Source organism: Myotis brandtii, unplaced genomic scaffold (assembly GCF_000412655.1).
Source record: "Myotis brandtii unplaced genomic scaffold, ASM41265v1 scaffold197, whole genome shotgun sequence".
In the NCBI taxonomy this organism is placed as follows: Eukaryota; Metazoa; Chordata; class Mammalia; order Chiroptera; family Vespertilionidae; genus Myotis; species Myotis brandtii.
This window is the reverse complement of record NW_005357346.1, coordinates 1,738,578-1,750,298: the sequence shown is the minus strand read 5'-3', so window position 1 is coordinate 1,750,298 and position 11,721 is coordinate 1,738,578. Positions and strand designations below refer to the sequence as shown.

General features: G+C 46.7%; 1 long non-coding RNA gene across 1 annotated transcript; it reads left to right on the top strand.

Moving 5' to 3' along the window:
- The first annotated feature begins 935 nt into the window (after positions 1 to 935).
- Positions 936 to 11,474, top strand: LOC102239685. Its single transcript, XR_001361925.1, has 3 exons — positions 936 to 1,096; positions 6,912 to 7,067; positions 10,698 to 11,474. It is a non-coding gene; the product is annotated as an uncharacterized LOC102239685 (long non-coding RNA).
- The last annotated feature ends 247 nt before the right edge of the window (positions 11,475 to 11,721 follow it).

Sequence of the window (11,721 nt, the reverse complement as noted above, 5' to 3'; positions counted from 1 at the left end):
AGCATTCTTGCCAACATGGTCCCATATTCCATGGAGATGAGCACCAAATTCACTGGATTGAGGGGAGGGAAAGGTGGATTGCCAGGGAGTGGTTTTCAAACTCCAGTGAGCTCATAGCCCTTAGCTGGTCTTATTTCAAAAGCATCCTTCAGCTGTATCTGGCTCCTAGGCTTCTGTCCCCCGCCTCTGGTATGACCTGCACTGCAACCATAAACAGACCACCCGCCTGGAATTCCATGGCCCAGTCCTGATTGGGGCTGCTTCTCTCTGCAGCCCAATCCTCCCGAGCTGCTAATTAAACTTCTGAATGGTTTCTCTGTACCACATCTTCAAGAACTTTCTTCTTCTGGGGTTCTGAAAACAAATTCTGAAACGTCACATGGAGGAGGTTATGAGTTAGATCACAGCATCCTGATTGCATGGGTTCTCAAGCAACAAGGTTTGTGACTTTCACAAAACTCGTCATGGGAGGGGGTCTCTTCTGTTGGTAGAGGGAATGGTGGACCTGCTCAGGCCTGCTCACGTCCTCTGTTTGCTTTGGCCAAATGAGTTCCTGATTCCAGGATGGGGAATTATTGGAGTGAGTCAAGTTATTCTTAAGAAAAAAGGGAACATACCAGAGATTAGATACGAATTGGCCCTGTGAAGAAAACAACCTCGGAATCATTAACCCAGAGGTTCAGAGAAGACTAGGGGCCACAGGGAGACAGAATTAATGGTTTACTCCTGACCAGCTTTTCCCTGGACTCAAGGTGGGGAAATCACAAAAAGATCACATCACATTCCTTTCATCTGATTTTCTCCACCCAGACAAGTGCAAGTAAACATTAATCTGGAACAAAAAAGTGCAAAAGAACATGTGCAGGGCATTTAGCCATGTATATTTTTTTTAATACACGTGGCCCTTGTGATTCTCACGTCTCTCCACTTGGCAGATCAACAAACGGGAGTTAGCATTTAAAGGACTTGCTCAAGGCTGGAGGTGATGGTGCAGACAGAGAACAAGCCCAGGGCAACTGCTCTCACGGGGCACCTGCTATATGCTGGCCTGGGTTCCACACAGAGGTACAGAGATGGTGGAGGGAACAGGACAGGGGTGAGTAACTGTTACAACCCCCAGTGACTGATACGGGAGAGACTCATGTTTGGGGAACAGGATCCATTCAGAGGAGGGGTTCTGGGACAAAGAAAGGAGTTGTGGGTGAGGGAAGGCTTCACTGAGGAATTGGCAGTTTTAAGGATAAATAGGGCTCCACCAGGTGGAGGAAGTATGGAGAGCAAGGGGAACAACAGTGGAGGAGGTGCAGGGGAGGGGTTAGGAGAGCCTCGGGTCATGGAAAAGAACATGTGCAAAGTACAAAGGCTTGAAACATCACGGTGTGTTAAGCAATTGCAAGTATTTCAGTATTGCTGGTTGGAAGGCAAGGGGAGAAGCAGTCATGAGGCTGGAGAATCAGGCAGCTGGATCAGGGGGCCTGGAGTGCTGTGTGGATGTCTGGGATTTGGGGAACCACTGAAGGCCAGCACCTAATGAGAGTCTGATTGCTCTAGCTCCAGGGTGGAGAGTTCATGGGCATGGGCTGTCTAGAGATGGGGGATCCTCTAGGAAACTACTGCATTAATCCTGGTCAGAGAAAGGGAGCCCTGAACCTGGGTGGCATTGGGGTGACAGAAGGGGGCAGAATCAAGATATGTTGAAGAGCTGGAAGAGGACCATTTCCCATCCCACATCCTGAAAGACAGGGCGCTCATGGCTTAGGCTAAGCATTCATTTAAGGAGGTGGAAACAACAGAAGTGGAGGTGTCTCCCCGTTGTGAATGTTGATCAGTCAAGGGGGTGCCGAGAAGAGAGGCTCATGGGAAAGCAAAGAGGAATATATTAAGATATAGAACAATATCTTCTAGATGGCTAAGGGGTAAAATATCAGGAGAAGCCAGCCAATGGGGCTGTGGGGCTCCTGCTCTTGGAGATCCGGGGAGGAGAGACCCACCCCACTGAGCGGTTCCTTGTTCATCTGGGCAGGATGTGTTCCCACCCAGGTCTCCTCCACCAGGTAAAGAGTCGCCAAGTAGAGTCCCTTGTGGCCAAGCCTGGGTACTGCAGGTTGGTGCTTGGAGGAGGGGAGCCTGGACTGAGGCTGAGTGGCAGCCAACCTCTCCCTTTGTCACACCACAATTAGCTAATGCTAATCCCAGAGGTATGACCTAGGGAACAGGAGGGGATCTGGGTAAGGAGGATGTGTCTCACCGGGCTGCATGGCTCGAGGCCCCTGGCAGTGGAGTGGCAGAGTGTGGTAGGGCCTGCAAGACAGGTCCCCTGAGAGGTGGGGAATTCAGACTCAAGGGGACAATGAGTGATCACCAAGAACAGGGGTAGGGTCCTTCTGCAGCCTGGAGGTCATTTGAGAAACAATTGTTGAGTACTACTATGGGCAAGATAGAAAATCAGGGACCACAAAGATACACACACACACACACACACACACACACACACACACACCCTGATAATACAAATAAAAATGTGATGGTGGCCTTGGGCAGTGTTCAGAGAGGAGGAGAGGTCTGAGCAGAGCAATGCAGGCTGAGCACTCCTGGCATAACTCAGTCAGAAGCAGCTTCCACCTGGTTATCTAGGGACACTTGCTCTGAGTGCCCCAATTCTTTTGCTCCTTGGTGTATCTTTCGAATTGACATTCTCGTAGCCCCCATGACCCTGCCATTATGTAATTTATGCTGGTCCAAGGAGAAATTAGAAAAATAAGAGAAAATATAGTGAATTTTTCAAAAAGCTTTTTAAAAACCTATCCTTGCCCTGGCCAGTGTTGCTCAGTGGTAGAGCGTTTCGGGTTCAATACCCAGTCAAGAGCACGTACTTGGGTTGCAGAATTGTTCCCTGGCTGGTCAAGGCATGTGCAGGAGGCAACCAATCATTGTGTCTCTCTCACATCGAAGTTTCTCTTCTCTCTCTCTCTCTCTCTCTCTCTTTCCCACCTTCTCCCTCGCTTCCACGCTTTCTAAAAATCAATTACAAAAACAGCCTTGGGTGAGGATTAACAAATAAAAACCTATTCTTTGAAAAAACTATCCTTTGCTTTGAGATCATGTCCTGCCTTCTGTTTATCGTTTTGTTTTGAAGTATAACATGTATACAGAAAAGTGAGAAAGTTGATGCCATTTCACAAAATAACAAGCACCTGGTGAAGAATCAGAACATCACCACATTCTTAGAAGTCCCCTCACTTTCTCTTTCAGTCACTACACCCAAGGGGAACCACTATCCTAACTGCTAACACCATGGATTCATTTTGTTTGCTTTTTCAACTTTATATAATCAAATCACATAGTATATGTACTCTTTGACTGGTTTCTTTTTCTTGACATCATATTTATAAGATTTGTCTATGGCTTTTCTGGCAATAATTCATTACAATTACAATAATTTGATCTGGCAATAATTCAATACATGATACAGTATTCCTCTGTGTGAATATATTACAATTTATTTATTCATTCAGCTGTTGATGGGCATTTGGTTATTTCCAGTTTGGGACTAGTAGGAAGAGTGCTGTTATGAACATTTATACACAGATCTTTCAGTAAAAATATGCGTAGACTTTTGTTGAGCATATACTTAGGAACAAAATTAAATATCTGCATATGTTCCGCTTTAGATGATACCGCCAAGCTATTTTCCAAAGTTGGCTGTGCCATTTTACCCTCCCAGCAGGAACATCTGAGAATTCTGGTTGTTCCACACCTTTGCCAAGATTGATGTTGCTCATCTCTTTCATTTTAGCCATTCTGATGGAATATACTGCCTTTTCTTTCTTTTTTCATGACAAAATATACTTTTTTTAAAAAAATGTAATTATTGAAAATAGTAGTTTTGCTTTAATGTCCTTAATAGGGCAAATTAAAAGTTGGCATCCAAATTAGTTTTGAAATCTCAAACATTCCAAAATCTTAAAAGTCTTATTTATACTTTTAAAGGGTTTTCATTGCAAGGGGACTTATATTTTCAAATCTTTCATATCATCCTGTTCTGGTACCTTTTGCTTTACGACAAACTACCCAAAACTTTGTGGCTTAAAACAACAGCTTTAAAAAAATTTTTTTTTTTATTTTGCCTGGTCTCAGGTGATCAGATTGGCTTCCCTCAAAGCAAGTGTCTCAAGATACCCAAGTGGAAGCTGCTTCTGACTGAGCCTCAGAAGTCATCCCGCATAACTTCTCCCACATTCTATTGGTTACAGGCAAGTCACACGGCCAGCCCAGATTTAAAGGGAGGGGACCTAAATTCCACCTTTTCATAGGAAAATGGCAAGATCACAATGTAAAAGAACATGGGGGTGGAGGGTGGCAATATTATTGTGGCCCTCTTTGGAAAATACAATTTGCCACCCCCCACTCCCAGCCTAACAAAGTAAACCTGGCCAGTATGTACCTGAGAAACCCTGAAGTGTTTGTGGTAGCCACCTCTATCTTTCATACTTTCCCTTTCCTGATCTCCCTCTCTTACACTCTTCCCTCTTTCCTCTTTTCACTTTATTTATTTTTTCAAATATATTTTTATTGATTTCAAAGAAGAAGGGAGAGGGGAAGAGAGATAGAAACATCAATGATGAAAGAGAATCACTGATTCGTTGCCTCCTGCACGCCCCCTACTGGGGATGTGCCCCTGACTGGAATCCAACCCGGGACCCTTCAGTTCACAGGCGAACGCTCTATCCACTGAGCCAAACCAGTCAGGGCTCACTTTATTTTCTTAATTCCTTCTCTTTTGCCCCACTTTCAGTTAACTAAACTCACAGGGACTCCACTGGGCAGATCTTAGCCCAGGGGTGGGCAAACTTTTTGACTCGAGGGCCACAATGGGTTCTTAAACTGGACCGGAGGGCCGGAACAAAAGCATGGATGGAGTGTTTGTGTGAACTAATATAAATTCAAAGTAAACATCATTACATAAAAGGGTACGGTCTTTTTTTTTTTAGTTTTATTCATTTCAAACGGGCCGGTTTGCCCACGGCTGTCTTAGCCCCTTCCTCCCCACTGCTCCCCACATATTGGCAAGCTCTTTGACCCCGGGGCAATAGATTACTAGGGGCACCTAGAACAACAGCATGTTAGGCCGAGAAGGGTCTTGACTAATCCCAGAAGCACTTCACATATGAGGAAGTTGAAACCTACAGAGGAGAGGGATTTTCCCAAGGTCCTACTTCAAGTAAGTAACAATTCTGGCTAGCACAGCACAAAATATAGCTCACAGTGGGTCTCAAAGAATGTCAACACCTGCTTTCCATTTCTGACTTCCTGAAACTAAAGCCACTTGTTTCTGTTTCACATTCATTGCCTCAATATTACAATGTCCTTTTAGCCTCTTGGTCAAGGAGCAAAACCAATACGGGCAGGTTTCCTGCCCAGAGAGACCTGTCCCAGTCCTGGCCTTCAGAGGTGGAATGAGGAGGGGGGATGCTTGTAGATGGAGGAATGACCCCTCTCCAACCATCTCACTGCACCCCAGACATAAGTAGGTCCTTTCTTTCTGATCCTGAAGTCCAAGAATTCTCTGAAGTCAAGCATCAACTAGCAGCCGTTTTTAAAAATTGGGGGGCATCCGGAGATGGTGAATTTAGTTTAGGCCGATGATGACCGAAGTCAGGCTGAGGATAAATCTGTGGTGACACAGGGCAACAAGACAACTGTGCAGACAGGCCCACGAGACAGCAATTCTGTTATGTTAACGTCTGTTTCCTGTGATAACTCCAAACAGGAGGAGGCAAAGGCCCAGAGTGGGGATCCCACCAGACATCCCATCGCATAGGGACTGGATCTTGAGAGAAAAGCAAGGGCTGGAGAAAGCACAGGGGTTGGCACATTACTCAGGGATCTGAATAGTAACGAGATGGAGAATAGCCTGTTAAGAAGCCTCTGAGTTTTTGTAACCCACCAGCTCAGCACTTTCTGTCACAAGGTATTCAGCTCTGCAAGTCCGTGCGCTGTCAGGGAAATCACCTTCGGTCAACAGTGTGAGTCCCCAAGGCTGTAGAAACAGCATCTGTGGAGGACTCTATCAACAAGAAGGAATTGAAATAATTATTTTAATTGGTATAGCCTGTAACCTCCGTTAGGGGAGTAGCCACGTCTTATTGTTTCTGGGTCCCTAGGTCTTGCCCAGAGGTTGGCACATATTAGAAGTTGCATAAAAGTTTGTTATGAAGACATACAGGCATTCCCCTGCATCTAGGCACCACGCCGCCAGGGTATTCCTTCCTTCCATGTATCCCCTCCCCTGCCTCCCAGCAGCCCTCTGCCAGCTCTCACTGATGGGTGGCCCAGGATGTGGAGAGACACCACTAATGAGGTTTAGTCCCTCCTTGCCCACAGTAGCCAGACTAGCACCTCCTCTTCAGCGGTCCTCTATTGGGAGTGGTAAAAACAAGTCATGAGGGTCCCATGCCTTTCTTCCTGTTGAGGTCCCTCTCTCCAGCCTGTGTGCTCCTTCTTGCCAAACAAATAAAGGAGCCATTTCCTTCCCTCCATTTCCCCCCTGGAGGAAAAAACCCCACACCATCAGCTACCAGAGTCATTTCCCAGCCTGTGGTTGGCCAGCGCCCGTGCCTGGCCCTCATCCACACAGCCTGCTGCTGCGGCTGCATCCACTTCAGTAGAAATGGTCGGAGCAGCTGCCACACCAGGCACAGTGCCAGGAAATTAGGAGCCAACCCCATGTTTCTCTCCAAGTTCTTCAATCTTCTTGTTATGTTATTTGGGACTGCTGCGTGTAATAACAGTGGTATCTATTGAGTGCTTCCTCTCTGGCAGCCACTGTTCTAGGAACACTAAAGGGATTATTGGGTTCAGTACTTTCCCCACAACTCTTTTAAGTAGGCATTATTATTCCCATTTTATAGGTGAAGAAACCAAGGCACAAACCAGTTCAAATAACTTACCCAAGGCCCAAGTGGTGGAACCAGGATTAAATCCCACTGGATCCCACAGCCCTGACCCCCACCTTGGGTTGACACCATGGAGTGCCTGGCCTTAGAAGGTATCTGAGACTACACCTGGTGAGTGTCCAACCTACAGTCAGCTGTCAATAAACTCCATGGTTAGAACGCTGGGCACGGAATCGAGTACCACCCTCTCCTCTGGCTGTGGGAACCACTCCATTTCCCTCCACTCCACTGAAATGGGCAGCACCTTTTACTCAGGCTCAGCAGTGCCTGGCCACTGGGGGATTGAGCTGTATGTGTGGGCACAGCAGTGTGTTCCTTCTAGAAAAACAACCCAAAATTCCATCCTCCTGTCGTGTCTCACCTGAAACCACTTTAAAATCTATCATCTGTACATCTTAGTCCCTTGACAGACCCAAGGGATGACTTTCCAGGCCCCAGCAAGACACCCCAGTCTAACATCAGCCTGGCAGGGAGAAAAGGTAATGGTCCCTGAGGAAATGCCTGGTCACAGCCTCACACTCTCTAGCTTTGATCACTAACTTCCCAGATAACAAAAGTCCACTCTCCATTCTAACTAGCCATGCAATGCTTGCCCATCAACTTGCCTCTACTTACCCACCCACTCTTGTTCCTTCTTACCTTTGCCCCCTCTCCCCTTTTCCTTCCTCAGAGCTCCCCTCCACATGGGCTGTGTCATCTCCAGTGAGACTCTCTGTCCCCCTTCCTTCCACCTCTCTTCTCAGATCTGAGGATCCCTCCTCACCCAGTTTCTGTCACACTGAATCTAACCCCCACACATGCCTCATGATGCCAATCCTCTCTCTTAGGCTCCAACACATTAAGGATAATGTATAAGCTTCAGCTCCCAGAAAACAGAGGATCCCTTGACAGAGTTCTCAGTGGGCCCAGGGTGTGTTTTGCAGGCCAAGGGAATGAGGGGACCACCTGTCTACAAGTCAGGGATATTCTCTCTCTCTCTCTCTCTCTCTCTCTCTCTCTCTCTCTCTCTCTGTCTCTCTCTGTCTCTCTCAGGCTGAGGCCTTCCTCTATCACTTCCCAGGGGCACAAAAGCTGGAGCCCATTTGCATTAATTCTCTGAGTTGCTTAGACTCTGAGTCCAGGACTCCTATGGCATGCTCATTTATGCAAACTGAATGCAAATGAATAAAGAAAACTATGTGACCCTGGATTAACTGGAAATCAGAGATTCTCCTGATGGGAAGACTTGGGGAATTTTGAAATCTACTTCCCAAGAGGAATTTAAAAATAGAGTGGCCTCCAGTTGGGGGTTGGAGAGGGATGTGGCTGGAAGTCATTCAGAGGAAGAAGCATAGTCCGAGTTCCATGTCATTTCTAAGTGACACAGCAAAAGTCAGAGGAAGAGAAAGCATCTGGCCACCAAGCTGTCCCTCCCCCTTCTCTTCTGTTGGCTCCGAGCTCTAGTTCAGCTCAGAGCTCTGCCAAAACCACTCCACAGTGTACATGCTGGAGAGCAGAGCACCCAGGATGTCCCGCATTTTTGGAAATGGCATTTTACTTATATCCCACTTCCCATGGCAACACTCCGCTATGCTCCTTTCCTTTTGCATCTCCTATTTTGACTGTTCTGCTTGTCCCTCATTGTGTATACCTGGTCAAGTGAACAAGATGTTCTGGAACCTGGCCAGGGGTGCTAGGCGGTTTGGATGTTCACATAAAGAAGACCTCAGAGGCCGAAACCGGTTTGGCTCAGTGGATAGAGCGTCGGCCTGCGGACTGAAAGGTCCCAGGTTTGATTCCGGTCAAGGGCATGTACCTGGGTTGCAGGCACATCCCCAGTAGGAGATGTGCAGGAGGCAGCTGATCGATGTTTCTCTCTCATCGATGTTTCTGACTCTCTATCTCTCTCCCTTCCTCTCTGTGAAAAATCAATAAAATATATTTAAAAAAAAAAAGACCTCAGAGGCTAGTTGGCAGGTAAGTCAACCCAGGCACAAAGCCTTGGGCACCTCATTTCCAGGAGGAGGGAGGAAAGGACCACTTCAAGAAAGGACAGGAGAGAGAAAGTTGGCCCAGAAACAGCAGCCTAGTCTTCTGACCCTAAACTGAGATGTGAGGAAAACCCCAAGAGGTAGCAACTGACCTTTTCTTAAAGATTTCAAGAGAAGAAACTACTTTTTCAAAATATTTCCAAGAGTCCACTAAGTATCATCAGAACATTTTTACCCGTATTAACATAAATGCTGGGTGCTACCACGGAAGTCATTTTCTCTGGTTCTTTCCATCAACCAGAGAATAGCTATTCCTGGCTGTTATGGTAATACTCCAGCAAACCCTTAACACATGCCATGAAAAGACCTTAAGACAAACCTCCCCAAGACTGAGGGACCACCTCATCACTTCCCTGAGAGACGATCACCCAAACAGAACCTTCCACCCCCAGGTGATAGAGAGCATTATGTATCGATCCTTGTTCCCCTAACTAGATAGAAAACATGCTAAGGGCCAACTTTCAACTTGCCAGTATTTGGGGTTACCCAGAGGGGAAAAAAGTGCTCATTTGTACATTTAAAAGGGAAGGGCACCCTGTGTATCAATTATGTTTTATATATTATACTTTTTAAGTCTTACAATAGTCCCACTAGATATGTATAATTTCCATTGACAAATGATGAAACCAAGGCTAAGAGAGTTAAAGTCATTTGCCCAAGATCACACAGTTGATGAATGGTTGTGGCAGAACCTTCTACTACTCATCAGTATCCATTTCTCCTTTTCTATTTTTTCCCATTGATTTTTTAGAAAGAGTGGAAGGGAGGGAGAGAGGGGAAAAGAAAGAGAGAGAAACATCAATCTGAGAGAGACACATTGATTGGTTGCCCCTGCAAGTGCCCTGCCTAGGGCCAGGGATAAAGCCTGCAACTGAAGTACATGTCCTTGACCAGAATTGAACACGCGACCCTTCAGTCAGAGGGCTGACGCTCTAACCACTGAGAAAAACCAGCTAGAGCTCTCCTTTGCTTTTTAGGTACATGTTAAATGACATTTTCCAGCCTTCTTGTGTTAAAGGCCAGCCATGTGACTGAGTTCTAGCCAATGGAATAGGGGCAGGAGTGATTTTTGCCACTTCCAGGACTGGCCCATAAAAATCTTGCAGGTGGCACTTCATCTTCTTCCCCATCACTATCTGGAGGACCCAGGGCACCACGAAGCCACCTGATTAAGATGGTAGGAGCTTGGTCCCTGAATGACTAGGTGGAGCAGAGACCCTTTACCCTGCCCTCTGCCACCTGTGCTGGACTGTTATTTAACTTGGATGGAATAAAGCTTTACTGTGTTAAGCCATTGAGATTTTAGCTTACCCTGACTGACTAAGAGCATAGCGAAGGCAAGATCTGAAACTAAGTCCATCAAACTCCAAAGACCATCTTCTCTCATTAAGCCATATTGCCACACAATACAACAGAAATATATTAGCTAGTCCCTGAACCTATGCCCCAGAGACAAGCTCTGACAAACTACTGACCCACCCAACAGCTGCTTCACCCTTTTTTTGCTAACAAAACACCAAGTTTTCATTTGTTCATACATCCACCTGGCTTGAGTGGGTGGATAATTGGTCAGTCCCTGCCCCTTGCCCAGGGATTAATTTAATGCTAGATCTGTGACCAGTTCTGGCCAAAGAGACTCAAAACTACTAGGAGCTTCTGGGAAAGATTTTCCTCACTGATTGCACCCCTATCCCATTTCTTCCTGCTTAAGAAGCTGCTCCATGAGAAGGAAAGCTTGGGGCAACTGCAGCCACTTTGCCACCATGAGGGGAGATAGCGGCAGCCAGGAAGAAGGCCGAGAGAAAAGGTGGAAGAGTCACACCAATCCCATAATCACCTCCCTCTGATCTGCAGTTTCCTGTGATAAATTGGCCTCTATCATTTAGTTCTTTATTACAAGCATTTTGTTATTTGAGGCTGAAACATTCTGGTAGACTGATTCACGGAATTTCACTGTTTTCCAAAATAATTAATTGTTGCAGCTAAAAGAGACCTGGGAGATCAACTAGATTTGAGTCTCTTTGTAATAGAAGAATCGGAGGCAGATGCAGAGTCAGAGCCACCAGGAGAACCTGGGCCTCCCGAGTCTTAGCTCATGACAGGTTCCCAACATCATGAAGATGGAGCACCCAGGGCAGGGGCATGGGTGGACAGCCAGGGTCAGAGTGTGGATCCTGGCATCTGAGAGTTGTGGGCAAAAGAAGGGCAGAGTGGGCTGAGCTTGGGCAGGGCTATGGCCAGAGATATCTGAAACACCAGAGTCTGAGGAAAGGCAAGTTATCACCCCAGCTTTATGTTAGGGTGCATGCACGCGCGTGCGCATACACGCACACGCACACGCATGTGCACACAGACCTTTGCCCTGGGCTCCACTTCCCAGGCTCGCCGGGTCTCTGGGATCTCCTGTTTCCCCACTGGCCTGGCAGCGAGATCCTCTTCCTCTCACCGATTAGGGCTTTTTGTGGTTTTTGTTTGGTTTCATGCCCTACACTTGGACCAAAGAGATCCTGAGGAGAGGCTAGAAATGAACTTTTGTACTCTGCAAAGCTCCACAACAGTGAACCAGACCTAGTGGGAACATGCATCGTGGAAAGCAACAAGTGGGCAGAGATGACAGTGCTGTGATTTCTTCAGAGGCTTCAGAAGACTCCCCACCACTCCTACCCCAGCCTCATCCCCAAATCATACTTCCTTTGCCTGGGAAATCCATGCTAAAATCCCACCATCAGAGATAC